Below are 21,835 nucleotides of genomic sequence, written 5' to 3'. Positions count from 1 at the left end.
CCAACTTTTGGTCAACAACACTAGAACAAGAAAGAACTGAAGCAGGAAATCTCTCAACACTTAAAGCTTAGAATGCTCTACAATCAGCTGCGTTAGTCAAGCTCTAAGATACTTTGTTATATACCATCTATTCATTACCCTAGGTAAGTTCATTACCTATGACACTCTGCTCATCAAACCAGAGGCTAGTGGTTTGGGTAAAAGTAGGTAACATCCTTTCTCTTTGAAAGTAAAATTTTAAATCTGCTTGAAGTCCTGCGATGGAAAAAGCAAGCTGCCTTGAAATTTGTAATGCCATCAGCATTACTTCCAAGGCGGGCTGCTTTGAAGAGCATTTGGGAACTTGAAATTGGTTTCAGGTTACTTAAGGGTGGGGGGAAATGCTTCGTTCTACAGATTTACTCAAATACAAATGTGTATTTTCCATCACGTCTGATAAGATCAAAGATTTTCCATCAGCATTCTTCCTTTAATGGAGGCATCTCCAGGATGCATGCTGTTTGAAGTTTGCAGTGATCTGCTTTTATAATAGGATTCATTGTGGTTTGGGAGCCAGAGTGCAGGCAAGTAATTAGCATGCTATATCAAGAAGTCTTATAATGAATATGAATATGCACTTGCTAATAGGGAGATTCAAATGATTTTAGAAATCCAGATGCAAATGCAACCCTCTGATTGGATCTTTGTAAGGCTATACATGCGTATGGCAATAATATCCAGTAAAATGACATTTATTCCTTATCTTCAGCAAAATTTTAACCTTATAATAGTGTTCAGGCACCACAAATAGTGTTTTCCTAGAGGTTATTATAAAATGATCACAAATATATGATGAATACTGTTGAGTAATTATTTAAAGCAATATCTACATTCCCTGAGAAATATAATCTGTAGTACTGTCAACAAACATTAAGGGTCCACTAATGTCAAAAATTATGTTAAGTTCCAGAAATGTAAAGATGGACAAAATATCGCCTCCAGCATTGTGTTCATTTATCTCGTTTATTAGGTGATACTCCAAAATCGTGCATCATCTCAGAAGATTTTTTAACATGTGGTCATCAAATCCTCGCCTTCTGATACCCCATGTACGTTTCACTAAATAGCATCCTAAGCCCACATTAGACATAGGTGTTATGTATGCCTGAGTTGTACTTCTTCTTAATGACCGTATCTTTCATAAGGCAAAGGGAAGGTTTGAGACATCATGTTGTGTAGACCTACCAATTCGGCTCCCTCCAACACTCGCCCTATTGGGACAAGATCTGCAGAGGTCACTCGACCAAATCTCAGTATAGTACATTCACAGGACAGAGGTTGGTGGGCAATGTATGAAGCTGCAGGTAGGGATGATCTGGGATATATCACAACACTTTATTGAATTAGCTGGTCTCTTTTTCATGCTTTCTTCCAGAGCTTAATCCTACTAGTTTTCATTAATATGATCTAAAATATGCTACGTATCAGTTCTAGATGTCTTAATATAAATTAAATCACGCAAAATAGCAGCATTATTTAAAAGGATGTCATGCCAAAAAAATAAAAAATAAAAAAATCCCTGGCAATTCTTTCAGCTCCTCACTAAAATAATCAAAATGTGGTAACCTGAAAGGCAGAACTTTACAATCAAGACATGGTTTTATGTTACATGAAGTCATCTGACAATCTTTAAACTACATCAGGAAAAGAAGACACTGTAATCACATAATTTACCAACTTTTCTCTGAAATGCTTTCCTTGGATTTTTAATATAATATTTAATATATAAACAAGCCATCTAATTAAGTAAAATTACTTTGTATAATTGAAAATTACAATTTACTGGTATATTAGATTTATTATAAGTATAATTTTGTTAATTACTTTTTTTTTATCTTTGTGGTCAAGATGACTTTACCCAAAAGTCAAAGAATAACACGGCTGGGACTGACTGGTTCAAGGGAGTTGCTTGGAAACATTTCATACCTGGGTCATTGACCTGACTTCCTTTTTTACATGATAATTTCTAGTTACTTGGTTCCATTTGGCATTCTGTGTCCAATGGGGATTTGTGTTTTGTTTTGCTATGTTTTTGTTTTGTCTAGAACTGAGAAGAAAATATTTATTGAATTGTGTATCTGGAGTGGGGAGACTTAGAGTACTTTTAGAAAGCTATATGACAACCACAGATAAATGCAGTTTTTCCCCCTTAAAACTTGAAATGTTAATTGCAAAATGATACTAAAATAGTTATGAATGACGCTCTGTCAACAGTAATACTGCCTTCCCTTTCCTTTGCAGAAGTGTCAGGTTTTAGATGTTATAGGAGAACCAGTCCTCCTATTTTTGATTTGACTTTCCAACCACCGCCAAACTTAGAGCTGCAAGTATTAATGATAATCGGAGTAGAAGGTATGCAAAATGCTCTTTCTTACATAGACAGTGGTAATGAGTTAATGGATTAATTCTACCAGTTGTGGCCCATCATTTAATTCCCATTCTAAACTTTGGTGATGAAAAACTTGTTGAATGTCTGTTCCACGAGGTCTTTCTGAGATCAAAATGGGAGCTAAAATCTTTTTGTATTTAACTTCTGCCTTGTGTGTCAATGTTCTTTAGAATATAAAGAAGTGATTTTGTAAAAACGTGATGGTAATTTAATTTGGAAGGTCACAAAGCACATTCCATTGACATAGCAAATACATTTCTCATCTAAATATTTTTCATAAAACATCAAACTTAATACATACATATTTGAAGACATAGTCTATCTAACATTTTTCTTTAAAGTATAATTCTTTTTTCTTTTTTTTATTATGTTATGTTAATCACCATACAGTACATCATTAGTTTTTGATGTTGTGTTCCATGAGTCATTGCTTGCATATAACAGCCAGGGCTCCATGCAATACGTGCCCTCTTTAATACCTATCACCGGGCTAACCCATCCCCCCACCCTCCTCCCCTCTAGAACTCTCAGTTTGTTTCTCAGAGTCCATAGTCTCTCATGGTTTGTAATTCTTAATAATTATCTAAATCATAACTACATGCATTATTTTCTGTTTTTATTTCATGCAATACATTGGTAATTTCAATAGAAGTATTTTTAACAAAATTAAAAAAAGAAAATCCTGTCCATAAGGGTGGGGGGAATACTCTATTCTTGGAGTTCGACTTAACCATGAACTTGTGATTTACAGACCTTATTATTGCTCTACCCTTATTATTACTCTACCCTTATGATTACCAGTCACTCATTTAATAGGTATTTAGAGAGACTCAGCCCATGTGTCATGCACTGTTCTATGGGCTGGGGACACAGTGGTAAAGAACTGTCCTTCACAATTCATTGTGGAGATAGTTCCTGAGCACTTATTTTATGCACTGTCATTTCCAAGGTAGCCATAGAGATGGATTGCTTATGGATCCTTTCTTTAGAAGTTTACCGTCTAACACTAAAAACAAATAGGAATTTACTGAGTAAAGTGACTCTGTCATATGCATTGTGTATGCATCAGTACAGTAACTGGCACACATATTTGTTCAGTTAATGTATGTTAAATGAATGAATGGTTTATACATATAGCTATCATACCAACTAGTATTAAATTTCAGATATAAGTAAATTGAATTGTGACTCAGAAGAGTAAAAGTAACTAGAATTTATTGAGCATCTACTACGTCTCAGTTCATCTGCATAATAATCCTTGGGAATGGGTATTTATATACCTATAACCTATAATGTAGGTAAACACCAGAGGTCAGAATTTAAACAATTTTTCATGCAGCCAATGATTAGCAAAATCAGGATTTAGAGCCATATTATCTGAATCCAATATTCCTGTTCCTTTCACTATACCAATATTCCTCAAACTGTGTCTCAAGAAACTGTTCCTGGGGCACCTGGGTGGCTCAGTCAGTTAAGAGTCTGCCTTTGGCTCAGGTCCTGATCCCAGGGTCTAGGAATTGAGTCCTGAGTCTGGCTCCCTGCTCTGTGAGGAGGCTGCTTCTCCCTCTATTTCTGCTCCTCACACCCTTCTCATGCTCCATGCTCTCTCTCTCTCTCTGTCAAATAAATAAATATATATATTTTTAAAGGTGTTCTTTGGTCAAGTAAGTTTGGGGATTTCTGTTTAATACATCTTCCTCTTAGAAACTCAGAATGCTAATCAGTGTATTGAAGGCTTTGGTAAGAAGTTCCGCCATAAAAAAGTGTGTTTAATTTGGATGGCCACTATTTCCCCCAAATTTATTAAACCATATAACCCTACAGTCAACATAAAGACAGAGCCCCATCTGATCAAGTCTTTCAATGTGATTTTGTTTAGCATTTTCCATCTGTTGGTTTATTGAATAAAAGTAATCTACTGTTTGGAAAATTCTGAAAACCCCATGAAGAAAGCTATCGTGAAATAGCTTCAATGGAGAGATCAGGGTAAACCTGGGGAAATGGAATATTTGAGTTTGATGCCAAAGCATGGTTTGGGTTTAAAGACTTAGAGAGGAATCAAAGACACTTCAGGAGGATAGAATAGCACAAAGCCAAAGGGCAGAGATGAAAAAGCATGGAGCACTACAGGGGAGAATAGTTTACATGAATGGAGTAAAGAAAAAGACCACGGAATTAGATAGAAGAGAGACTCATAGAGAGCCTTGAACGGCAGCTGGAGAAGTTTGTTCTTGTGGAGTGGGGGAACCTGTAAAATGGTAAATTGGTAAAATAAAGTTTTTTCAATGACAGATGCTTTAGGAAAATTAATCTTTCTCAACTAGTAAATAAGACTAATCTGATTTACTTTTAATGGAACTTTAATAATTTTAATTTTAATCATTATTACAAAAGCTGTTCTCAGATCTGTGATCTTACATCAAGTCATTAACCTTAAGAGCAATATTCTTGGTGAACCTCTGAAAACACTGTCTGACGGTAGAAACCAGAACATAGATCCAAAATAATAATTACGCATACTGCTGGGCTTTCATTTTGTACCTATCTCATATGATTTAGAAACAAACATTAAGAGCAATCACCTCTGGAGAGACTGCCACTTCTAACAGTTCTTACGCAGTATACTGGGGACTGCTACTTGCTTGTCTTAAAAGCAATATATTTCATATTCTTAAGGAAACTTTTAAACCAAACTAGAAAGGCTCATTAAAAAAAAATTCAACTTATCCAGGGCAATTATTGTTACAACTGGGAGATTAGACAAGTATCCACCTAATACACAACAACCTAGTGATTTCCTTAGATAAGAAAATAAATTCTTGTCCTGTATTTACTGACTTTTGGAAGGTCCTAAATTCACCAAGTCTTGGTTTCTCAAGTTACAAAATAAAGATAAGAACTTTTTTGTCTGTTGGCTTGTGAGGAAAGAAATGGAATAATAGTTCCAAAAGTACTTGAAATCTATTAAATTAAAAAATATATATACTGTATAATAATAGCAGTTATTTTGAGAATACAACTATACGCTATTCACAAAATTACCATTAGAGTTACTAACATAGATTCAGGAGAGGGGAGGAGCACCATGATTGGAAATTATATTAGGCACACACCCAGATGAGAAAGACAAGGCTAGTTTTGGAACTTTTCAGCAGAGTTGGGGCAAGTCAGGTCTGGGTGGGGACATCAATGATTCAGGGCAGTGCAGATCTGGCTATGATATGGAGTTTGAATAGCAGGAATGAGTTTTAGTGATTGACCTTTAAGTTTCTTGTCCTTCAGCCAATTAACCCAGGATTTTACCAATCCTCTAGGATTCTCATTATATTAAAGTGTAGATAAAGTGAAGTTACCCTGACAAGATGAATGGAAGAGTCTACTTTTTTTGGCAACCAAAATGCTTGCGTAGCTCATCTATTAGGAATTCCTTATATCCATATTCCATTATACAGGTGAGACAGGGACATTAAGCAACTGAATGGAAATTTCTAAGTAGGTTAGCTCTAACTAGTTTGGGGCTAAAAATGCAAATTTCCACATTTTAATGAAGATTTAAAATTGATGAGCACAATCATGTCTTCTAGGGTCTTTCTTCACTTACCAACCAGAATGTGAGCTCTATCAGGGTAGAGATTTGTGCCTGTTACATGCTGCTGCTGTGGCATTACAATGAATATTTATTGAATTAATGAAAGAATATTTTCCCTAGGACACTCTTAATACTTATTTAAAAGATATGTGGTCATATCCAAATGTATTTTAGAGGAAAGGAACTTTTAGTCATCATGGAAGTTGTACCTCTTTCCCTAGCCAGAAAGTCACCATCAAACATAACTTTGAATTAAAGTTTGAACCTGCTTGGCATTCACACTAAGAATGCGGTGGGGGGGGGGGTGCTGAGTTATCATAATGTTTTTAAGATTCTTCAAAATCTAAAATAGCTGAATAAACACAGCTCAAGTACCGATGAAAGTATTTTTTCTTTGTCTTTTAAAGGAACTCTAATGTGCAAGAATGACTCATTAATTTGCAACAAGAAGGAAAATTTAACTTGTGAAATTCCAAGTAGAAATGAAAAATACTAGCATTTCATATTTTCAAGTCAGGAGTGTGTATTTAAACTGCTGCTGAGATAACAATTTTCAATTTTAACTTTATATAGAGACTGAAAAATAACTATTGTGTTCTGATATTTTCAAAGTATTTCAATATATTCTGAGATCCTTGCTCAAATCATTCTATTATCATTCCAAAGGGAGAGATGATTTAATAAAAACAATGAAACCAAGTATAATGCAGGTAAATATTTTTCCTTTTTTTCATACAGAGTATGTCTCTTTGCTCTTCTGTTGATTCCGAGTTACATATATTCAGAAAGGACAGGAGAACTGGAGGAGTATTATACATTACAATTGATAAAGCTACTTCAGTAGGAAAAACAAGGCGTTGAATTTTTAGGAAATCACAATGACACAAATATAAACCTAAAACTACAGGTAGAATTCCAGAAGGCAATACTGATACAGATTTGATAATAAAACCTTATTTTTAATGATCCTTGGCAATTAATTTAATGGAGCGTATAATCTTAGGGAAAGATCTGGTTTGAATTCTGTTTTTTTCAGTGACTAGATGTATGACCTTGAGAAAATTCCTTTACCTCACTAAATGTCATTTTCCTCAACAGGACAATGGGAATTAAAATTCCTAATCCAATGGGTTCTTTTAAGGATTAAATGAGATGATATATGTAAAGTTCTTTGCAGAGTAAACCTTTACTATGAGCTAATTAATAAGACCAGAAGCTAGAATAGTTTATGCTATGCTGTGTCCTAAATAACTCCCCTTGTTTCAGAGGCTTTACAAAATAAAAGTCTATTTTTCCATCACAACAGTCTCCAGGACAGTTGTCCTACATGAACTCTCTTAGTGATCCAGCCTGCATCTGTGTTGAATCTATAGCCCCTCAACCATGGCTATGGAGTCAGAAGAAGATAGTGCAGAGGACCTACACCTGCTCTTAAATGCCTTGGCTCAGCTGCGGCAACATCACTTTCACTCACAGCTCATTGGCTAGAAGTAATCCCCTGGGCCTGCTGAACCATAAGGACCCCAGGACTTGTAGCGCTTCCCTATGCCCAGAAAGGACGGGAGAACTGGAGGAGTAGTATACATTACAATTGATAAAGCTACTTCAGTAGGAAAAACAAGGCATTGAATTTTTAGGAAATCACAATGACACAAATATTAAGAATTATCAAGTCAAATGAAATTTAAATAAATTTGTTTTCTGTGGTATGAAAGTCTTCACCGACAGAGGGAGCAAAATGTAGACAAATTAGACTATGAGACCAAAAGGAAGAAAATCTGATTTTGGGTCCTGGCATGGCTACTGTCATGAGTAACTTTGGGTAGGGCATTGCATTTCTCATTTTCTTAAACTTTAAATCAGTAAAAATAGCCCTTTCCCATTGTACTTCACAGGACTGCTGTGAGGTCAAAAGAAATCTTTAAGAGAAAGTACTCTTAGGGACAGACTGAGGGGCAAGGACTGCCAGCTCCCTACCTCTTTTTGGGAAGACAATCCGACCACATTTTCTAGCTTTCTTTGTCTTAGAAGTGGCCACAAAAGCAATTCTGGTCAATAGAATGGGAGTGGAAGATCCTTGTACCTCTTCTTGACCAAGCTGGTGAAGAAGCTTGAGTCTCCTTGCTGTCTTTCCCTCTCTGCTGGCTGGGTGCAGAAGAGTATGAGGCCAGAGAGGATGACAGAACCACAGGGTGAAAGGAGTCTGGCTCCATAGCTGGCCAATGGGAACAGAGCTGCCCTCCAACCAAGGACACCTTCCTGGAACTGGTATGTAAATAGATGTATCAGTGTATCGCTTTTGGGTTATTCTATCTTTGGTGGGGTCTATTACTGAGGCTTAGCATAATGCACACTTAAATGATATAGACTATGAATAATATGCTTGGCACATAGTGGGTTTTTCTAAATGACTATTGGATATATGGATGACAAAAATACTTATTAATCCCACAAAGCTTTGTTGTTGTTGTTGTTTTTTTACTATGATTCAGTGCTTAGCTTCAAATTATTAAACACATTTTTTATTTGGCAATATCTTGTTAGATACACAGAGAATTTCTATTAATTCTGAGAGTTTTCAAATATCTGAATGTGTGATTTTAATATTATCCTCAAAAGGCTATAACACAGAGCAATTTGCTTATTATATAACAAAAATCTCATTTTCAGAATGGTATGCCTGCAGTCTTTTTCCAAGTATCACTTCCAACATAAACGTTGAATAAACAAATTGATGTGAAACACTAGGTTATAATGTTTAATTACCAGTATCATTTCTTTACAGGCAATCTTATTTTGGTGTTTTCATAAGAGCTAGAAAAACTTAATCTTTAACAACAGAACAGTGGCACCTGATTCTGAATACGGTGTGTAACTTGTAACGTATTCATGTCCATTCCTACTAGCATCAGAAAGAAAAAGAAAGAAGAAAAAAGGATTGTTTCCTACCATGAGCTCCAATTCACTGAGAGAGATATTTATGTAACTATATAATACCACCAACTGAACAAAGAGCTTCAATCATGTTTCTTTTCATATCTCCAGGCAAAGTTTTGTTCTCCTTCCCTTCTTTTACAAGTGTGTTTCCTTCAAAGGATAGATATCCTACTGGATAAACAATCTCTATGAGAAAACAGGAAAGCTAGCTATTTAATATGTACACTTCAGTGTCATGAGGTGTGGAATCACAGTAAATAATATTTTGTGATGATACTCACACTAATAAAGATGATGACATTTTCATGATTAGCCATGTTTTTAGTAAAGGGAAATTAATGGGTAGGACTATTCTGTCTGAAAGATACATACAACACGCTGACAAACAAAACTGGGTTTCTGCATAAAATGTATATGTTATATAGACAGTATACATATGCACCTAAATTCACTGTTGCGTGTTTATATGCATATCATTCATCTAGTGTTTTCTTTTTACCTACAAGTTGGAATGCATTTACTTCATACTCTATTATAAGCCCATTTAGTCACACTTCTGTCAGATCCCACTTGCATATTCAGTGTTGAATAAATCAGTGGTTAATAAACATCCTTGAAAATGTGTTTGGAGATAAATAATGAACTGCTGTATCTGATCATAAATGTACATTTTTACTCTCAGAATCCTGAGCAAAAAGATAGCCTGACCTATTACTACAAATATATGGAAAAGAGAAATGATTATAGAGCAATCATGTCAAAGGAGCCTGGCTTATTCTTACTGAGTGGATACACTACAGACCAAAAAAAAAAAAAAAAAGTTATAACTTCAAAAAATTCCACTGCAATAGAAATACCAAATGAGGATAGGGAGTCAACCTTTTCATCATAAGTGCTTTTTGTCACATCTCCATGGGCTTGGGGCGCAGGCCCAGCCCCACAGCGTGCAGAGCTGCAGGACGCTCACGATGCCAGCCTGACCGTGCCGCCCCCTCGAAGGAACTACTCCAGCTGACCACGGGCACGCTTTCAATTTATGGGAGGGCGGTCTGACAGGCAGACTGGGAGGACAGCAGAGATGGAAACACAGATCAAGTATAGATAAAAAATATGTCCACCTTGAAAAACACAAGACTTTTAGGTAACAATGTACGGGAAGCATCTATTGAAAAATGAGAAGAATACAATCACTTCGTTCTCATTTATGATTTTCACAGTCCCCTTTAGATTCCACCCCAAGCTCTTTCCATAATCAAATATCTGTACACATCCTACATCTATACTGACTTAAATAATATAGATTTATGTCCCTTGCCCATATCTTATAAATGTCAACCCGTCCCTCCTCAAAGCTTCTTGCTACTCAGCAGGTTTCAAATTTGTTTTTAAAATATATTACGTGGGTGATCCTTTAGCAATACTTTGAAGTACCTTCCCTATTAAAAGTGAAGAGGGATCCGGTGTCCTAAGAAGAGAAAGAATGATAGCTTATGGGTATTATTTCACACGTTCCTGACTATGAAATAATTCTACTTTAAAAAAAATAGAACACATATGCAAAAGAAAAAAAATCAAAAATAAAATTTAGAAGGAAAAAGGGACCACATAAAATCTTGCCAAAGGTTCATGTTTTACATAAAGCTGCAGTTGGGACTTTACAAAGGAAATCTCTGCACTTTTTATTTCTGGTTCAGAGGATTTACATGCTCTTTCTAATGATCTGGGCCTTCAGCACTGGGTAATGTCTCCCAGTCCCCAGCTTAGCACTCATGCAAAATTGAAGCACTTTGGAGGCAGTTTAGTAGCTGCAGATGAATCTCAATGTGCAGGAAAAGGCATAATGGCTGTTTAGCACTTGCTAGGAGAAGCTGAGGAAATCAGGGGGAAAAATCTATTGAACTTAAGCCATCTGGGAAGCCAACTGAGAGCAACTGCATTAACAACGTGTTTACATTCCCATTGTGTTGCTAGGCCAAGCAAAAGTGGCGTGTGTGTGTGTGTGTGTGCGTGTGTGTGCGCGCGCACGTGTGCACGCATGCACGTGTGCAGATGCACAGAGGGAATTATCAAGTGCAACTCTTTTGATTGTATTGGCTGTTTTCATTTGGTTTTGGCAAATGTGCGGGGCAAAAATTTTCATGAGAAACGTGGCTATGAGAATGTTCAGGTCTCCATGAGACAAGGAGACTGTTGGAAGGTAGGGCTCGGAAGGATGCTACCGGCCCGAGGAAAATGAGCGATAAGCAGGAGCCTCGCTGTGCAGTGCTTTTCCTGTATCTGGCCCACAGTACTACACAACAGATTGGGGGAGGCTGCAGAGAGCCAGTAAAGAACAACCAGGGAATGCTTTCATTGCCTGTTACATTTATAGTTAACTTAGAAATACTGGCCAAATGAGGGAAAACAGCCAGGTAAATGCTGTCAATTTTGGCTCCCATCACCCTTACTGGATGTCTCCGTCATCACGACACATTTTTTTCTTCTTGGTATTTAATCAGCTATTTTTAGAGCACTGTGAGGTTCCCAGCAAAAGTGAGTGGAAGGTACAGATTTCCCCTATACATTCTGCTTCCGCACAAGGAGAGCCTCCCTTACTATTAACATCCCCCGCCAGAGTAGTACATTTTGTTTTGTAACTGATGAGCCGCCACTGACACATTATTATCACCCTAAATCCATAGTTTACATTCAGGTTCGCTCTTGATATTGTACATTCTATGGATTTGGACAAATGTAATGACATATCCACCTTTATAGTGTCATGCAGAGTAGTTTCACTAACCTAAAAATTCACCCCTCTCTCCCTCTCCCTCTTGGCAACCACTGATTTTTTAACATCTCCATACTTTTGCCTTTTCCAGGATGTCATATAGTTGGAATCATACAGTAGGTAGCCTTTCAGATTGGCTTCTTTCACTTAGTAATATGCATTTAAGTTTCCTCCTTATCTTTTCAAGACGTGAGAGCTCATTTCTTTAAAGCACTGAGTAATATTCCATTGTCTGGATGTATCACAGTTTACTTATCCATTCACCCACTGAAGGACATCTTGGTTGTTTCCAAATGTGGGCAATTATGAATGAAACTGCTGTAAACATCTGTGCTTTTGTGTGAGAATAGTTTTCAACTTTTCTGGGTAAATATCAAGGAGTGTGATGGCTGTACCATGCGGTATTTAAAAAAAAACAAAAAAACTAAACATACTCTTATTGCAATTCTTGGTGAGATGTCTGTTAAGGTTTTGTGCTTTTGAACTGCTGGCCCCCCCCCCCCCCCACCAAACCTATACCCACATCTGAATCCCTAGCAAAGGGGAATGTTACCTTACTTGGCTAAGAGCCTTTGCAGATGCAATTAAATTAAGGATCTTGAGATCCTGAATTACCCCAGGAGGGCCCCAATTCCTGAGACACACAGAGAAAACAGACACAGAATGGAAGATGATGTGACGAAAGAGGCAGAGATTGGAGTGATGCAGCCACAAGCCTGGGAGTGCAGGGCAGCCAGCAGAAGTGGGAAGAGACAAAGAACAGACCTTCCTCTGGAGTGCCCAGAGGGGGCGCTGCTCTGCTGCATTTCAGACTTCCAGCCTCCTCGAAACTCTGAGAGAATAAATTTCTGTTGTTTTCAGTCCCAAAGTTTGTGATAATTTATTGTGGTAGCCCTAGGAAACTAATATAGTGACTAAGGGCATTTACTGTCTACATTCAAGGAGGGGACTCAAGAATTTGACAGGGCAAAAAGGTAAGGAAAGGCTGTCTGCCAGGCAGTGTTTTCCTGGTTTCCCAAGTGCCCCATGGAATGGGTGTGGGGAGGCAGCCTTTTAGTCACTACCGTCATTTCATACAGAGGGCATCGTTGTCTAGGGTCATCAAGACTGTAGCTATAAAAAGAGGCATGTCATTCATTCCCTTGCCATTCCTGGAATTGCCTTGCACAGAACATTCCCCTGGGTTTTTCCAGCTAAATTTTAATTCACTCAAGTCCTAGAGTTCCCCCCCCCCCCCCGCTTCCCTCAGGAGGCTGCTATCCCTCAGTCTGAGAAGTTTAATAGGCAGAGACAGGCGAAAGGAAATTGCAGAAAGCAGGGGCTCTCTACCGTGTAACTCTATACTACGCGACTATCCAGGGGTTTCATGAATTTATTCTCATGATGAGAGGAGAATCGGAGCAAATGGTAAAGCATACTCTTTATTCTCTCTCTTTTCCCTCGTCTCTTTTGCCCCATTCAGACTGTGATCTCTTTAAGTACATCGGTCTTAGTTGTGTCTCTACTTACAGCACCGAGAAGTATCTGGGGCATGGTTTTTGAATAGAATGTCTGTCTCTGTCCCGCCTCTCTGCTGTGCTTCCCAGCAGTGTCTCCTCTTGCCCCACTTCAACCTGGTTGTATGTTAGCATTGCTACAGAGCTTAAAATGAGTGAACAGAGAGACAAAGAAACCTATGCCCTGCTCTCAATTAAACCATTCTCTCTGGGGTGGGGCCAGGACATAGGTGTTTTCAAAAATCCCCCCTGGAGACTGTCAGATGCAGCCCTAGTTGACAGCTAGCCTCCTCATCGTTCCTTGTTGCTCTTGCCTTCATGGTCTTGGAGATTTCTCCCCAAACAGATTTTTAAAATCAGGTTAAACCCTTGATGCAATTAGGAATGAGTCCAAAGACCTTCCTAACATGAATTGTTTTTCATTACTAGATATTATATTTCCTCCATGCTGTGCTTGCTTTTTTGCCAGACCCTGATATTTTGCTAATTGTAGCTTTCATGTTATACATGCTGATTTTATATCTCCAAACAGTGCTTTTCAGAGGAACTGGGAAGAGTGGGTATTTCAACAGGCATCCCCAAGACGGCTCTGAGAATGCCTAGCTAAGGGATGACTCGAGATAGATGATATTTGGGAGAGAAGACCAAAGGGTTCATGGTGAGGAAAGCCCTCTCCCCTCATGTCTTAGCATTAGCTCCTTCGTCAATTGTGGCATTTTTTAACCAAAAAAATTTCTGCTGTGTTTTTGGAGATGTTAAAAAAAAAATGCTGGGGTGAGGAGAGAAAAAAACAGTATCAAAATTTTGAGCCAGTTATTGTGAGAGTATTGGGTATTGAGATTTAGTGACGCAAAGACTCGACTAGAACAGATTACAACGTGTGACATCCCATAAAAAGGGCAATACCCCGGGTCATTATCTCATAATTATCAGCCAGGTTTACTTATATTAGCACAATAGGTACCAACACCAAAAAAGTGTCTTTTAATTTTGAGAGAAAGCCATGCTTTTTGTAAGCTAACCTTCTCTTGTAAGCTGAAATTGTTTCTTAAACTTTCTTAAACAGTTTGCTTAATTCATTTCATGCAACAATCCAGAACTCTGTTAAGTATGTTCCTTCCTATAAAGATAAGAAATAAGAGACTCTCCTTAAACCCCTCACATATTATAGTCAAAGGTTAGATTAAAAATACACTTTGGCTTTTAACACTTGTGCTATTCTCACTTTGAAGTGGGCATATTAAAACTCTAGGCCACAGCATATGCATGGTTGCTGGGCACATGGCAAGATTGCTATAGCAACACAATCACTGGTTTCATTCCTGAAATGCCCTGTTTGGGTAGCAAGTCATTGAGATGAAGAATGGTCCTTGGACTTGCTTCTTATTGTAGCCTCTGTGTGGGCTTGGAGATGGGTAGCATTTGATTTAGCTCTTTCTAAATTGGGGAAAATACACAAACACACTCACATACATGTGCATATGTATATACTTGTGTATCTGTTTGTATATACATATATATATATATATATATATACCCAAATAGATATTCTTGATTAAATTGTATTAATCAATGCTTTCATCTTAGCTGTGGAAAGACAAAGGAGTAATGCATTACAAGTAACCTTGCCCTAAGTGTTAATTGACAGAAAAGAATTCCTTTGTGTTCATTACATTAAAAACTCTTGCTGTATGTAATTTTAGAAAATTTCTGTTTTCCTCTAATGAAATGACAGCTCACTAAAACTGTACTGAAAGGTGTAATGTTTTCTTGCCTCACTTTGCAATCATGTTCTGGGCCATATCTGTTCAACAAACACATGCTATTAAAATTTTCTATACAGTATATAATTCAAACAGGACAAACGTTCCCCATGGAGCAGAATTAAATAAAAATTACATGGTTCCACAAATATGGCACAGCCAGGGTCTGTGAAGTATGTGCCAGGTCTACAATATTGATATATACAAATGTTGGGATTGCCAAAAATGAACAAACAACAACATTAAAAACTTCACAAAAACAATAGATTAGAAACAAAAGGAATCCAAATGGGTAGCCTAAAAATTTTCCAGTACTCACTTCTGTTTGTAAGTTAGGGAAAGAATGGAAACAAAAACCAGGTTTCTACACAGTGAGAGAGCCCAAACCAGTCAGCCAGCCGAGACTCATCTTCATGCTAGAATGGAGTGAAAGCAACAACTAAAATCTACATTCTGGAACTCTGACCCAAGCATGTATTTGTCATTGCAGCTGAGATTATGTTGGCCATGTTAACTCAGGTGTTTATAGACTTAAAGTCAATATGAAATAAGGATGAATCAATTGTGAGCACTAACAAATAAAGAATAAGAAAAAGTATTTCAGGATGACTGATATCCTGTTATCTCTCGCCAAGGTATCAGACTGACTTAGTGGAAAAACCTTCATATCCTACATGGATCCTTACCAATTTTCTATTTTTATTTTGGGGCCAGCCTTAAACTGAAAAACAAAAGTTGTTAGTTTCTGGTATTGAAATAAGTGCCTCCGGGAAGGAAATCAAATAAATAATTGGTTTGTATCCCAGAATCATTTATCTTCATTGGCAGGCAAATATATTACAGATAGAAGGCTCTATTCTTACAGAGGCAGTACTCCCACTGACTTAATAAAAAAAATTATGGAATGAAGTTGAAATAGAGCTTCCAAATTTTATGCACCATTTCCTAAAATTTAAACAAAGGCCATGGAATTTATATAATTCCTTTTGAAAATGTTCATTCTGTTAATAAGAACAGAGTTTAAAGTAATTATTTTACATAGAGAAGAATGATTAGTATGTGTGTGTGTAATATGTAAAATAGCTCTTCTTATGGAAGATTATTATCTTACCTATTCCTCAGATCACCTATTCATGAACTATCTCAAATAAAAACATTGTCATCATGTTTCACTAAGTTTCAGTTACTCAAATTTAGTAGGATGAGTAGCTATAACCCCACGAAACAAACTTTTATTATCTCCTGTGCTTAGAGCCTTGTGTTGTAAAATTCACAACAGACACAACTTTACAAAACAGAGGCCATACAATACCATTCCAATCTAGTTGAAGAGACAAATATAAATATATATACACACATATACATAGTTACATATGTATATTATGTACATATGTATTTTATATACATATATTACTTATATGTGTATATCACATATATATTTATATATTGTGTATCTTATATATATGAATATAACTCCAAAAATAACATGACATTATAAGAAATTGCCATTTTTTACCTCAAAAATGGTTGAATATTGATACTCTCTAATGGTTTAACTTACCACACATACACAATTCACACTTACGAATATAATAAAAGTGGAAGTACAAATAAGGGAAATGTAGACATGTTACATATCACTTGAGTTTTATAGAAGGATTCATCCCCAATATTGCATTTGAGATACTTCTTTAAGCATGAGTAGGATTTTGACAGAAGTAGGATAGGAAAAGTATGGGGTAAAGGATCATTAATTCATACACACATAACTTACTGAGCACCTGCTAAGAACAAACACCAAGTCAAGGATGGAACTAGAATAGTGAAAAAGGCAGACATAATCCTTGATCTCATGGAGCTTACTCTTGAGTTTATAATGTTTAGAAGGAAGAGGAGAGGTAACTTGAGAAAGGAAACATAACTGTCCCTCTCAAGGATCTAACATTAGTAAAGCCAGGAAGTAAGCAGACTTGTTTTCTAAAGTTCCGTATGACCTAAGTAGGACCAGTAAGTCCAGATAACAGAAAGTTGATTATACTCGATTTAATGAAGAGCATGCCAGTTATGCATTGAGTTTAAATGCCTGCCACAGTCTCACAACTTAAAGTTTCTATGATTCCAAGACACCAAAATGTAAAGAAAAGAGTGTTCACATTCATTTAATACAACTTAAACAAATCCCATCTAGTTTCCCTTTGAAAATGTATGAGCAGCATCTCCTAAATCATGTCTTGGTAATGACATTAATGTCTCATGATATTTTAATAGAGGTTCTGTGAAAAGGAGTTCAGTTGCCAAATATGATGAGGTTAAAAAAAAGTTTTCCAATGCAGAGCTTTCCTGGGACTTTTACAGGAAAATATACTTTATACTTTTCTCCAAAAGGGGAATATAATTATTACAGTGTTTCCTAAAGTATTTGACCACAAAGCTTTTGCTTCTTTTTTTGTTTTGTTTTCCCAAATAGCACTTACAAGACACTGGTGGTTCATTGAACACAGTTTAAGAGGAAAAACCAAATTTGCCCAGTGTCTGGGACATGTGGTGGAAGAGAAACTATGAGAAGAAGGTTAGTAACTACCTGGAGAATGGTTTGCTGTGGAAAAAGGCTGAAACCAAGAAGGTGTTGGAGGCTACCTAAATCATCTGAAAGGCATATGATAAAGGTCTATATATAGTAGGGGGGTTATAGCAAGAATTAAGGACAGAAGGATGTTTGCAGGACAATTCTGAGAAGAACTGGCAGTAGCTGTCAACAGTCAAAGTTGGGAGTAAGGGTTGAAGCTGACATTTCTGTTTTTGGTGACAGGATGGAGAGAAGAGGTATCTGAAATAAGAACAGAAGAGGAGAAAAGAAAAATTCACTTATGCCTCTCTTGCACCAAATGGAAACCTGAATGAGCACAGCATATTTGCAAAAGCTCCTTTTGGAGTAAAGGCAAATTCACTTAAATATGTGCCCTGTTCTAGCTTCTCTTAATCAGTTTTTTTCTTTTCTTTTCTTTTCTTTTCTTTTCTTTTCTTTTCTTTTCTTTTCTTTTCTTTTCTTTTCTTTTCTTTTCTTTTCTTTCTTTCTTTCTTTCTTTCTTTCTTTCTTTCTTTCTTTCTTTCTTTCTTTCTTTCTTTCTTTCTTTTTCTTTCTTTCTTTCTCTCTCTCTCTCTCTCTCTCTCTCTCTTTCTTTCTTTTTTTTTTTTTTCTGTTAAGGCTTACCCTTTTGCTATTTGGCAAAATATTAAAGACCTTCAAGAATAGAAAGAATCAAATCCCAAGCACTAGTTCAAGCTATTCCAGAATGAGAAAGGGCTCAGATATAGAAAATCTGACACAGGGGCGCCTGGGTGGCTCAGATGGTCAAGCGTCTGCCTTTGGCTCAGGTCCTGATCGCCAGGTCCTGGGACTGAGCTCCATGTTGGCCTACCAGCTCAGCGGGGAGTCTGCTTCTCCCTCTCCCTCTGCTTCACCCCTGCTTGTGCTCTCTGTCTCTCTCAAATGAATAAATAAAATCTTTAAAAAAATTTAAAAAAAAAGAAAATCCGACACAAAAAGGCAGGCGAAAGCGTGAAAGATAAATATTTAGCTGACATTCTGAACCAGATTTTCTTTTCTCGAGAAAAGGGGAAAATGTATTCATAGATCTTTTTTTAGACAAACTGTTACGTGTTCAGTAGTTATGGCAGAATTTAGGGAGACACTACCGGGTGCAGGGTCAAGAGCAAAGGAATCAAAGAGCCCTGGGTTCATACCTTTGCTCTGCCACCTCCTAGCTATGTTGATTTGGGGCACGTTAGTTTCTTTACCTTGCTGAGCCTCAGTACTCTGATTTACAAAAGGAGAATCCCAGAAATTATCTCCTAAGATTGTCGTGGTAACTAAATGACATAACACATGTAAGGCGTTTGATATAAAGCTTGGAACTTTTTATTGTTGTTGAGTTGGCCCTACAGATAATATTTTGCTAATGTGAGAATAATTAAAGAGGAGAAGGGAAAATCTCGGGGATTATTAAAATTTCAAACCAACCGAGGTTTTCTAACCTCCCTGCTTTTTTGTAGAGGAGAAATATTTGCTTTTCGATGGTAAATCATAGGTACCATGGAAACAAGGGTTGAAAAGACTTCAAGTAAATAGAAAGCAAGCCCCAAGCCTGAGTTTTTCTTAAAAATATAACCATACAATTTTGAGCAGATCAAGATTTCTATGGAATTCTGAAAGAACATTGATACTTATTACTATATTACCAAATCAAGAGCTTCTGACTATTGAAATTTTCAAAACATCTAATATACTACTTTTCACTTTTTTGTTTCTTATATTACATATTTGCAAGACATGCAAATGTGGTTTAAATGATGGAAGGCAAACATTAACAGTAATAAATGATCTTTATTCAGTACATTTTATCATCAATGGTATAGCTTTGCTCGGGGAGTACAAATCATTGTTTACTTCATAGTACAGAACTGGAGAGTCTATTTAACACCTTCATAATTTAAAAGGAAGAATTTTGTGAGTTGGAGGAGAAATTTTTTTTCCAGTTTTATTGTTTTGCAGTTTTTCAATGTGAAGTTATCTTTGATGAGGGTTTTCGAGAATGTATTTGATTTTTTCAATGTACCTGATTGCTACTGAACATGCTTCCAAATATTGTAATTCTAAGGCAGAGTTATCTATAAAACCAAACTCATTTGTAGTGACTTCTCTCTCTCCTGCATCATCCGAGAACCATTTGATTTTTTAAATGCCAAGAAATTTCTCTGATTTGTAACATACTTTAAGACTTGATGTACTCTAACATTTTTTGCTGTTAAGAACCACTAAACCCCCAATAACACTACAGTCAGACTGTATTAAATGAAGAGTTGAGAACCAAATTTGCAGGTGAATCCAACTTCAGGGAAAAAAAAATCCCCAAAACCATGTATTTCAGTTTCAATTCCATTTATAATGCTTCTGACCTCATGGGAAAGCAAAGAGCTGTAATATAAGAAGCCCACAAATTTTCCCCCAATACTTGTTCAGATTGGAGATTTATGATAACAGGCAAAGAGATGCAATAAAATGGTTTGGACTTTTTTTTCAGGTTTCATTATTTATTATGAAAATAACACATTCACAGGATTGGAAAAAAAAAAACAAAATTATAAAAGAAATCTCCTCTCACCCCAGAATTTGAGCTGCCAACTGCTTATTACATATTTCTCCAAAACATCCCAATGCATTGTAAAATATATGTGCATCCTTTACATAATGAGGACATAGTACATGCAGTGATCTATACTCTGGTTTTCACTTCAAATTTTATGTGAGAGACTTTTCTATAGCCTCACATATAGAGAAACCTCATTATTTTAAAAAGCATCACAATAGTCCATGCAGGGATGAACAGACTCAATCCACCTCTGCAAAAAGGGTGCAAGGAACAACCTTGCATTTCAGTCTTGGTGCTCATTTGGAATTTTAGTTTTAGATCCTAAATTTGCAATTACTGAGTGAAAGGGTATATACTTTTAAATATTGGTAGGTATTCTCAAATTGGCTTTCAAAAAGATTGTACCAGTTTGCAATCTCATCAACAAAGGATGAGATATTCCCTATCCCATTCCTTTACCAACACTCTTAACTGTTTGGATCCTGACAATATCTTAAATGCTTATTTACCAATCTGCATTTCTTTTCCTGCATCTTCATGTTCAACCTCTGCTCAAGTTTCCGTTGGGTTGCTGATCTTTTTCTTAAATATACTTTAAAAACTAGTAATATATTAATTAAACTAGCCCTTGGATTAATGTATGTCCACAGATATATTGCTGTGTGTGTGTATTTGTCCCTTGGCTTTTGGGGTTTTTGGCTTTGGATATTCAACTTTAAGAATGCTTTCTTATAAGACTTCTTAATTTTGTCTTTATTAAAAAGGCTTTCCCTACCACTGAAACCAGCCAACCAACCAACCAACCAATTGCCAAAATTTTCTCCTAGTGATGTTAGTGATGATGATGGTGGTGGTGGTGGTGATGATGACGACATTAAGCCCTAACATCAAGAATTTATTTTATTCTAATAAATGAGATAAAATCCAAGATTTATTTATTTATTCATTATTTACCCTATTTATTTATTATTTATTCATTCATTTATTCATTTAATTTCCAACTGCCTACGTTGTGGACTGAAAACCCACCTTAACACATTGTAAAATGCCTTAACTGAGTATTTCCTGGTCCCTATTTTAATCCATTAATCTGTATGTCTTATTCTCTGCTCAGATCAAACTCTTCACTTCTTTAGTTTTGCAATATATTTACAAAGAGCTGGGGTTCCCTCATTATACCACTATGTCAGAATTCTTCCAGCTCTTTTCACAAATTACTTTTCATACAATGTTGGTGACTTACTGATTCATTTATAAACAGCAAACACTTAAAAATATTGTCTTTCTACATTTTAAGGTTTTCATATTTTACAAAGACTGCAATCTCTGAAACCATCCAGAAGAGACTTTTCTTAAGTTGCAAGATTGTAAAAATATACTGTCTTAGTATCCAATAACAAGGTAAGTTTTTCCACTTGTTTAAATCATTGTATTTTTAATACTCTCTGTAGCATTTAAAGTTTTTCTTTCTAAAATTCTGCAAATTTCTTGTTAACTTTATACATACATATTTACTTTTACATAGTTATTGCAAATGATATCTTTTGTTCCATTATAATTTGAATGGCCATCTGTAAAAGAGAAGTTGATGGGTTATATAAATCTTTTTTTCAGCCACTTTTCTGTATTCTCTTGATGTTTTGTCATTTTTTTATTTAAAAATGCACTTTTTCTAGATATACAAAATCATACTATTTGTCAA

At 36.3% G+C, this 21,835-nt stretch overlaps 1 protein-coding gene across 2 annotated transcripts in view; it reads right to left on the bottom strand.

The window, feature by feature from the left end:
* The window catches only part of UNC5C (unc-5 netrin receptor C), a 336,648-nt gene that overhangs the window by 115,045 nt on the left and 199,768 nt on the right, over nucleotides 1–21,835 (bottom strand). The window lies entirely within an intron of this gene.

Source organism: Eumetopias jubatus, unplaced genomic scaffold (genome assembly GCF_037043125.1).
Source record: "Eumetopias jubatus isolate StellerSeaLion01/CBP00866 unplaced genomic scaffold, mEumJub1_p1.0 scaffold_2, whole genome shotgun sequence".
In the NCBI taxonomy this organism is placed as follows: Eukaryota; Metazoa; Chordata; class Mammalia; order Carnivora; family Otariidae; genus Eumetopias; species Eumetopias jubatus.
The sequence above is the reverse complement of the archived record's forward strand: the minus strand, read 5'-3'. Positions and strand labels throughout refer to the sequence as shown.